We start from the raw sequence: 10,079 nt of genomic DNA on the forward strand, positions 1-10,079 counted from the left end.
TTAACAATTAAAACAACAACAACAACAAAAAAGGTACAACTTGGCAATGATTTAACCAAATCGACTAAATTTTAATTTTAAAATTTTAAATTTTAAAACTTTGTTGCCACATTTTTATTTTTTATTTTTTTTATACAAAAAAACAAATTTTAAAGAAATTAAAATGAGGGAAAAAGTTAGTGCAATGTGGGCATGATTTAACAAGGGGACAAAATCTAAAAATATATTTTAATAAAATAAAATTGGTACAGAATAGCCATGATTTAACAAAATTAAAGCAAAGAAACATTTTGGTACAACATGACCACAATTTAATGAAATGAAACAAATTAATATAACATGGCCACAACTGAAATAAATTAAAATGAGGGTATGAATTTAGTACAGGATGACCACAATTAAACAAAACTAAAACAACATAACAAATTAGTACAACGTGGCCGATTTAACATAATTAAAATAAGGGAACAAATTATTACAGTGTGACCACAGTTTATTGATATTAAAACAGTGGAATTAATTAGTACAATTTGGCTATGATTGAAATAATTAAAAACAAGGGAACAAATTGGTACAACGTGGTTATGTTTAACATAACTAAATGAGGGAACAAATGAAAGGGAACGTGGCCAATATTTAAGATTTAATTGTAAAATGAGGGAATGAATTGGTACAATGTGTCCCGATTTAAAATATATAAATAAAACGAGGGGAGGAATTATTAAAATAAGTACGAATGCCCTAAATGCCACCAGAGGGCGCAGTTTAACAAGTATAAGCTGTGAGATCCTCCTTTCAAGTATATTGTATGTGTAAGATGTGCTTTTCTATTTTCTTTTTAATTGTTTTATTAATCAGATTTCACATTTCATTTATAATATATGATATTATAAGAGTAGTTTATGGTATTTCAAATATATGCAATCATAAAAATAGTTTAAGGTGAAATTCATTTTGACTCACATTTTCAAAGAAGTGCTTACGGGTTCCTTATTTATTCACACACACACACACACACACACACACACACACACACACACACTCACACACACACACACACACACACACACACACACACACACACACACACACACACACACACACACACACACACACACACACACACACACACACGCAATCCATAATAGATTGTGTCTGTACAAGTGTGTGAAAGACCCTGAGAGCTTAACATCTAGTCATAATAAGAAACAATGCCCTCCCTGCCAGCTCATACTGAAGGGCACTGCCAGAGAGGACTCCTGTTTAGATCATCTGCTCTGTTTTATGATATTTACAGTAACAGTATGTCCTCATTCACTGGCTCAAACTGTTATAGTGCCATTAAAAAGCACCAGCCATTACAAACCAGGCACGGGGCCAGAGAGACAATTACTTCCAACATTACACGCACATTCTCATTCCTCCTCTCACTCCGTCCCTCCCTCGTCTCATGCGCCCCTTCATCTCAACTCACCTGCCAGCTTTTTAAAGTACCAACAGGTGTGCAGTTCAAAGATAACCTGTGCGGTTAAGCCGAAGCCAGTTTATCTAAGACAGACCAGAGTTATGTATGACTGAAATTATTAGTGATGCTGGGGAGAGTGTGTTTCCCAGCACATATATGACTGGCTTTTGTCTGGTATTAAAAATCAAGCCTGATTACCGTCTTTCACCCACATATGAACTTAAAATGCTCAACAAATATTATTAGAATAGTTGAATTCTTCTTCAGAGTGACAGAGAGACTTTTTTTTATTGTAACAGGCTGTTACTGTAAAGTCATTCCATCTCACAAGCACAGACTTGCAGCGCTCAATCTCAACATAAACACACTCATACCGTCATTACTGCACTTCAGCTTTTGTGGATTCTCTTACAGATCTTAGAGGTACACGCTTATGATCCACAGCTTCTTATACACAAAAATCTCTTTTACTGTATATATACAGGTGCATCTCGATAAATTAGAATGTCGTGGAAAAGTTCATTTATTTCAGTAATTATATATATTTTTTTATATATAATGTTTTTTATTGTTTATTTAGAGTTTCATCTCGATATTTTGTTTTACTATATATTTTTACTCTATTTACATTCGTTTATGTATTTTATGTATTAAGATTTATTATATTTATATTTTATAAAAATTATGTAACTATATTTATATATTTCAAGTTTTTTTTTTTTTCTTTTGCAATATCTGAGTAGGCCTATATCTCGGTATTTAATCAAAATGACACAGGGTATATATATATATATATATATATATATTTATTGTCTTTTATATATTAAAATATATTTTATTCTTTATATATTCTAAAAATTATTTTAAAGCCATCTGACAATATTTGAGTTTGCCTTCATTCTTTATATTCCTTATATTTTACTGCATATTTTTATTATTTTTTTATACTGTATATTTTATGCTTCATATGTTCTAAAATAAATAGCTAATTTTTATGATATTTGTATAGGCCTACATCTCGGTATTTAAACAAAATGGCATACAGTGTACATTTATTTAATTAATTTATTGTGTATGTGCGTGCGTGTGTGTGTGTGTGTGTGTGTGTGTGTGTGTGTGTGTGTGTGTGTGTGTGTGTGTGTGTAATTTTATACACAAAATGTAATCAAAATAAAATAAATAAAAAAAATTGCTTTTTTACATTGGCCAAAAAACATCTTTGCGAGGTATGCAAAATGTTTAAAGCAAGACATAAAATACACAAAATAAGATTTTTATGCTCCAATATAACAAAAAAGAAATAAAAACAACAAGAACAATAATCAGTGAAATATATTTTTTCTACTATGATTTTAAAGCACCAAGGGACTTCCATGAACATTTCTAAATGTGATGCTGCAAGTAAAGTTTTGAACAGATTCACTGAACTGGAGTGTTTGAAACAAACTTAAATCTGAGTTTTTAATCTGACATGTAATTAATATTTTTAACGCTAAATATACTCTTCACGCTCACATACTGTACTTAAAAGTTAAGAAAAATTGAAAATTTGGAAAAATGGTCTATTACAATATCATTATAAAAATACAGAATTTTTCATAAATGATGAATATATCACCCACACATCAGTGCACCTGTCTTTAGAATGCAATGTTTGTACCGCCATCACAACTTTTTTCACACGTACGCACTTTATTTTTAAATGCTCTCATAAAAGCTTGGGCTAGGCGAGACCTTTTTGATCTATTATTGTGGTGAAAACGGGCAGATCTGACCAGGCTTCAAATGAAGCAGCACGAAAAGCCCACCTGCACAGGTGTGTGGCCGTGTGCGTGTGTTTGTCTGTGTATTTAAGCTCATCGTCATCAGCTGACTGCGAGTCCCCTTTCTTTGGGCCCCACATGCTGCATTTTTGAAATGCTACTAATAAGATGAATCACTCCTTAATGAGGGGTTTTCTCTGCGCTGATGATGTCACCTAATTATAATTATTCCCACCCCCACCACACACACACACACACACACACACACACACACACACTAACTAAAGTGAGAACAATACTGTCGCTTCCCACCAATAGAGCTTCATCTTAACGTCGGGGGAAGACTGGAAGCATTGTGTGATCAGACAGAAATGACCTCATTATTCCAGTGAGTAACACTGCGCTTTCACGCCTTTCTCTTTCCTCACTGTAAGACACTGCGGATGAGCGATACAACTCAGACAATACTAATGCCCCTGCGCTCGTGACCGCATTGCTAATTGCACTAATCTTGCATTTAAAAAAATAATAATAATAAAACCCAGCCAAATCATGAATTGAGTCACGTGGGCTAAAAACACCTTTCATTGGCATAAAGCATTGCACTGATGCATGTACTGTATAGTTTGTTTTCTGAGAACAATGTCTTTCATCCTAATAAGAGCAGAAAACAGGTGTGGCTTCAAAACAGATGCGAGGGCTTGTGAACTGATTTGTCAACAAATTGAGGAAATAATATATAATATAGGTTATGTGTAATACAAAAGGAGATTTTAGGCAGAATACTCAGTCTGTCCGTCTTCATGCACCATATTTGAACATAAGCGAATATGAATGAAATTAGGTTCTATTATTTAAATTATGATTATTAATAAATATTATTTATTCATTTGTTAATAAAATGTGTATTTATTTTTGGACTACTTTAGATTATTAGACAATGGTTTTACTAAAAAAAAAAAAAAAAAAAAAATTTTAGGTTTCCACAAAAATATGAAGCAGTGCAACTTTTTTCAACACTGATAATAATAATATAATTTCAAATCAGCATATTTGAATTTCTGAATTGATTTCTGAAGGATCATGTGACACTGAAGACTGGAGTAATGATGCTGAAAATTCAGCTTTGCATCACAGGAATAAATTAACTATATATATATATATATATATATATATATATATATATATATATATATATACATACAAATAAATAAACTATTTTAAGTTGTAATAATATTTTACAATATAACTGCTTTTTTGATCAAATAAACAGAATTTGTGAGCAGATGAGACTTTTTTCAGAAACATTCAAAAATCCTATCACGTCAAACTATATATGTGTGTATTTATTTTATGCAAAAGAGCAGTGTGAACATTCTTCAAAATACCTCTTTAATGTTCCATTGAAGAAAGTATGTAATATACTTTTAAAATGAGTCACCGTTGACAGAAACTCCATTTTTGGGTGAACTCTTAAAACAAACCTCTAAATATAGATTAGAAGAATGAACAAGTGTTTGGTGCTTGCTTCCTCTGAGTCTATTGCAGGTGCTTGTCATAAAGCTGCCGCTGATCTCATACACCAGCTGCTTACTGACCCATCCATCAACACAGAGTCCTGTTTACACGATTACCTTCATCACTGTCATTTAGAGGAAGAGGGAAGAGGAAGGAGAGAGGAAGATGTGGGCCACTCAGCAGAGCTCGGCACATCTGCTCAATGATAAACAGAACAATACCACGATGACCACAAATCTTACACTCGAGATCAAGGACATGGGAAAAAAATACAATGGCAGACAGAGAGCAGGGGGAAGCAATGAAAGAAAGAGCTTTTGTTTTAGCATATAAGAAGAAGAAAAGCACAGGAGATAAGGAATCAAAATGGAAAACAGAAAAGTACTTATTGATTTCCATGTGCTTCAGTGTTATCCATAGAACTTCTCATAGATTAGCCTGATGTATAATCTCTGCCCGTCTCCTCCCCCAAAATAACCATATATGGAGCTTACAATGCCTAGTTTAAATATGCATAACCTCATCTGCATATCAATTCCATATGGATTTTCCCAGACATGTGATTTATAGGTTACAATACAATGTAGCCTCTACAAAATTGCACAGAATGGGCATTGACATCTGCATACACAATTTTCTGTGCACATATTGATAAACACATGGATGGGAATACAATAGGGAAAATATAAGCAGATGAGTTTGTCCACAAGTTGGTGAAACTTTCCTGGACTCTGGGGACACAACAGAAAACAACACACACAATAACAGAAGCCCATGCTGTTGAGTGCTTGTGAACTCAGCTAAGGTATTAAAAGGCATCTTTATCGCTCATAACTTCGGGAGAGAATTAGCACAGACAATTGACAAGGATGAAGCTTTCTAGTGCAAGTGTGTTCAATTTAATTAGATAAATAGTTTATTTATTTTTTTTCTTTGAAATTTTAGATTTAGACCTTAGAAATTTTCCAGACCTGGAAAATGTTTCTGGATGTCCTGGAGACTTAGGTTAAAGTTTACTTCAGTATATTAAGTTTTTTTACATGTATGCTAATGTATCTGTACAGTATGTGTCACGGAATTCAATTTTCGGCATCAAAAGTTGCAAGCAGCTCAATTTGTGCATAATTTGTACGCTCAGCTCGCACATGCAACTTGATGCCTGTGTTATTGCATGCTTATCAAATGGAGTATACATTGAAAGTCTATGCATTCAGCTGTACGCATACGCGAAAAACTGAAGTATATTATGGGCTTTAGGGCTTTGTTCAAATCACTAACTCTATATATGCACCGTTAGCAAGTGCCACTAATGATTTAACACACTTTGTTAAATAACTGTGCAAAAGTTGTAAGATACAGACTTGACCTTGCACAGTGCAGATAATGTTGTGCCATGCTGTTTCAAAGAGCATTCCACACTGCAATACACACATGTATACATGTTCCTGCATGAGTGTGTCAGATCATAGATATCAAAACAAAGCATTATTTTAATGCTAACTGCAGCAGGTCTCGATAGCCGTGCAGCATCATTGGTCTTGACCTCTTCATCTGTGCTCAGACGCTAACTGCGTCCTCAATGTACAGATGTTGTTTGACATATGACAGTAATATCTATGAGTAAACGCTGGCATTTTTAAGTATATTCGTGCATTATCTAGGATAAGCCTTTGGTTGGCCACCACCCAAATGCTCCTGCAACAATGCACAATCGGTTTTGGTTAGCAGCCAAACAAGGCATACTCTGAGAATAGGCTTTGATGTCTTCTCTGACCTACCTATTGATGCAGACCAGGGTTTGAAGAAGCTCCTGTTGAAACTTGAGCTTGCTTAGCCACAAGCTAGTTCAAGATTATGTTGCAAAGGAACTCAAAATTAATTGGAAATATTTATTTTATAGATTTTTTTCTGTGAAATTTTATATTTACCTTAAAATTTGAGTTGTCCATGAGTTTAAGTCAGGTTTCTTACAACTAGTTGATTACAATATTATTTTTGTATTATTTATATACTATTAAAGCTTTAATTAGCCTTTTTTATATATATATTTTCAGTTTTCATTGTAATTTTTGTGTTTTTAGTAATTTCATGTGCTTTTGTCATTTTTACTAGTTTTTGTCTTTTTAATTTTTTTAGTTCTATTTTAAACTAAAAGTAACAATTTAGTTAAAGGTTTGTTTCACTTAATTTTTTCTTCTTCCCGTTAATAACGTCGTTTGAGAGAGAGGACATTTTAAGAGATATTTTGAGTCAATGTGAAGTTCTGAATGTAACCAATTTTCCACTTCCATAATTTATTTAACTAAAACAGAATATTCAAGTAGAATAAATGTCTGACTAAATTGTATCCGTTGAGAACTTATTAAATCGTAAAAAGTCAGTTACGTACTAGAATAGTAACTGAATGTGAGTTGGTTAAATGGAGTGGTAGCCTAAGTAACCATTTTGCTATATTGTTACCATTATTAGCAAGATGCTACATGCTAAAACATTATAAACTTATTTTTGGAATTAAACCAGGAACATCTATTAAGAAAGTAAATCAGGTCCATTTGGATTTCATGTTGACTTTAATAAGTCTGGCTTAGCTGTAAGGCTGTTAGCATAATGCACAGTGACATAAAGCATAACAGCAATGGAGAGTTTTGTCATGCTACACCACAACATGATGGGAAAAAATGGCTTGTTACAGGAAAATCGACACTATTTTGAGAATAGCTGAGCTAATGTCAAGCTACTGAAAAGTTTAGAAGCGCCGCTACATACAGCTACTCCCCAACACTGAGGGAGAAGCAAGGACGCTAGTTAATATTTTGTAAAGACATTTTTGATACGACTTACACGCGCTGCAAAGAACACTCCTTCCAGGTATAACAAACATGCTCAGCCACACCTTCTTTCCTTATTTTCTTCTTCCATCTTAGGGTCTCCTTATTAAATGGCTTACAGGGATGAGATGAGACATGTACAAACACACACAGTCTACGTATATGATGAAAATACGCAAAGCCAGTAATTGGAGGATGGTGAGAGAAGTCTAGTCTGTGTCTCTTTGTGTAAACTGTCTGGACTGCTCCTGGGAATTTCCCTTAATTTTTTTTTCCTCGCTCAAGCATTGCAACACACTGTTATTCTTGTGAGGGCTTGAGGGCTTGTCTCTGGTGGCAGAGGTCTTGGTCTGTTAATTCCTCCGGACACACTAAAGCTCTGCAGGAGCCAGAGACACTGGGGATGATGAACAGTGCACGAATTGAGAGAGACGGCGGAGGAGAAACAGAGCAGAGGGTTTTTTCCTCCCCCATCAATAATACATTTGTACTTACATTTATATATTTTTTTGTCCACTTATGAGTGCTGCAGAGCAAACCAAAATAACTGATGCTGTCATTTCACTGCCAAGCTCCATTACAGATGAACATATTTTAGTCCCACTGTTCTGGCGCCGATGCTGCATGGCATTATAAGACACGTTATTTCTCACTTGCTCAACTTTCACTCACTTTCAAAAGAGCCAAAACTTTGGGACACCAAATTCTTCATTTTTATTCATGCCTCCGCATTTTCAAAGTTGGAAATGACTTGTTTGAATATGAGACTCTGACTTTTTGAATATTCAGGTTAAACTAGATGCAACACAATGTCATGACAATTAATTCGTAACTTTTACATTTTAGCAAATTGTTGGCCAATTTGTATAATTTGTACAGTCTCATTCGTACATTTTCATATGATCTGCTTACGTATTGATGTTCAGGGATGGATGTTTTCATACCCTTCACACAAATTCATATGAAATGCCGCCTTGTGAAATAGTTAAGTTTTCCTGTGAAATCAGGTTGACAAGATATTATGGCCACAAATTAAAAAAATTAATTAGTACAACGTGGCAACAATTTACCTAAAACGAGGGAACGATTTAATAAGTTGTGAGAATAAATTAATAAAATGTTGCCACAGTTTAACTAAATGGCCATAAATTAATAAGTTGTGGAAACAAATTCTTGATTCGTGGCCACAATATCTTTTTATTTTTTTTATATGTTGTGATATGTCATATTGACTAAAATTTTGCATTGTTAAATAGCTTCAGAAAACTTGTAGTGCACTAGTTCTTTTATTTTATTTTATTTTTTTTTAATTCAGAACATTTTCTACAAATACTTTAATAGCTATATTTTGATGTCAAGTGGTGCAACCATGTCATTAACCAAGTCTCAAAATGTTAAACTTTGTATTTTTATTTTTTACAAATATTATGCATGTTTGCTTAGTGTCAGTCCATGTGACCTGAATAAAATGCATCTTTTGGTAAAATAAATAAATAAAATGTAACGATTAACACACAGTCATCAGGGTCTAAATTGGTCCCCTATGTTTGGTTTTCTTGTCACACGATAAAACATGGCCTCTGTATGTTAGTTGCCCCAAACATGATGTGTCCGAAATTGCGTTACTACATTCAAATTACAATTACTACATTCAAATTTGAACTTACATTATGACGATAGAAAAGTATGTTCTATGTGGTATGAATATAAGTAGCGTGAAGAAAAGTTGGCTGCCATGTCGTTACTATCATGTGACCTACCAGCGTCACTTCACTGCCATTCATAAATCCTCTCCTTTGGCCTTATGGGATAATACAGTGCACTTCAAAATCTCATTGAAAGTAGTAGATCATCTGTGTACTTTTCGCCTACTATTTTTTTGAAAACTATGAATTTGGTCATACTACTCTTTTAGTGTACTGTTTATCACATACTATATAGGGAAGTATTACATTTTGGGCGCATTTTAACTTTTTTTGTCAGACAAAAGTTTTTCATATATGTTATTATTATACAGTTACATAAAGTATCATGCTTTAAAAATTATTTGAATTCTCTTTTTGCATTCCAAGGAAGACATAAAGCTGGGTTTGGAATGACATCAGAGTGAATAAATGATGACAGAGTTTTAATTTCCGAACTATTCCTTAAAAGTACCAGAAGTCAAGAGCTTGACCAGCTAGCAAGTGTGCAGTGTTTGTACACGATAGAAGTTCGACATATTATTCTCATGCTTGGATGGATGGGAAGGAGAGCAAAGGTTTTTGGATTTGGCAGGAATCCCAGCTTGGCAGGGACCGCCGGTGCTCGAGGTATGTGTGGGTGTCCATGTGTCCATGTGTGTCCGTCTTACAGAAAAGGTACAAGTATGCATCTCTGTGCTACATGGAGGTTTCCCACACATATTATTGGTAGATGTGGTTGCGCCGTGACTCATTCTCTTTGGCAAGGCAGGATCTCAGGGGACTTCAACTCCCATAGTCCCTTTTTTCTCTGCCTATTTTT

This window comes from Cyprinus carpio, chromosome A22 (genome assembly GCF_018340385.1).
Source record: "Cyprinus carpio isolate SPL01 chromosome A22, ASM1834038v1, whole genome shotgun sequence".
NCBI lineage: Eukaryota > Metazoa > Chordata > Actinopteri > Cypriniformes > Cyprinidae > Cyprinus > Cyprinus carpio.